This window comes from Cornus florida, unplaced genomic scaffold (genome assembly GCF_030987335.1).
Source record: "Cornus florida cultivar Cherokee Brave unplaced genomic scaffold, ASM3098733v1 CherokeeBrave_3.0.0_Hap2_Chr03, whole genome shotgun sequence".
Lineage (NCBI taxonomy): Eukaryota > Viridiplantae > Streptophyta > Magnoliopsida > Cornales > Cornaceae > Cornus > Cornus florida.
In genome coordinates this window covers 31,568,841-31,569,552 of record NW_026775573.1, presented here as the reverse complement: position 1 = coordinate 31,569,552, position 712 = coordinate 31,568,841, and the positions used below count along the sequence as shown (strand labels likewise).

Below are 712 nucleotides of genomic sequence, written 5' to 3'. Positions count from 1 at the left end.
GGTGAGTGTAACTAGAATAAATCATGCACATTTCATTGGAAGGATGAGAATAAGATTGAATTGCCGGACATTGATTCAAAAGAAATTTATCAAATCTTTGAGTAAGATTTTTGACCTCGGCGGCAATTTCCATGGAAGAGTCTATTTGATTTAGAACTTTCTTGCCTCCCATATTTGCTAAGTGACCACCCCTAGAAGATGAAGATCTATGCATTGAGTTTTCACTCATTTTTTCGAAAAGAAGCCAAATTTCATCTTCATTTCTTTCTATGTAGCTTCCGCCACAAGAAGCATCAACAATGCCCTTATTGGCATCGGATAAACTTGAAAAGAAACATTGAACTAATTGCCACTTAGGAATGTCATGATATGGACATTTCCGTAGCAAGTCATTCAAACGTTCCCATGCTTCATGAAGGGGTTCTCCTTCTTGTTGTTTAAATTCACGAATGGAAGTTCTCATGGCATCGGTTCGACTTGCAGGGTAATACTTCTTTAGGAACTCTTGTTGCAATTGTGCCCTAGAGGTGATTGTATTTGGCCGCAAGTTGTTAAACCAATATTTAGCTTTATCCCGAAGAGTGAAAGGGAAAAGCTTCATTTTAAGGACTTCTTCTGGAACATCCGTGATTTTCACGGTGGAACAAACTTCTAAAAACTCATCTAAATGTTTATAAGGCTCTTCAATGCTCAACCCATAGAAAAGGGGGCA

The 712-nt window shown here is 38.2% G+C and overlaps 1 non-coding gene across 1 annotated transcript; it reads left to right on the top strand.

The window, feature by feature from the left end:
* Nucleotides 1–359: 359 nt before the first annotated feature.
* On the top strand, nucleotides 360–466 carry LOC132301956 (small nucleolar RNA R71). Its single transcript, XR_009480691.1, has one exon. It is a non-coding gene; the product is annotated as a small nucleolar RNA R71 (small nucleolar RNA).
* Nucleotides 467–712: the final 246 nt, after the last annotated feature.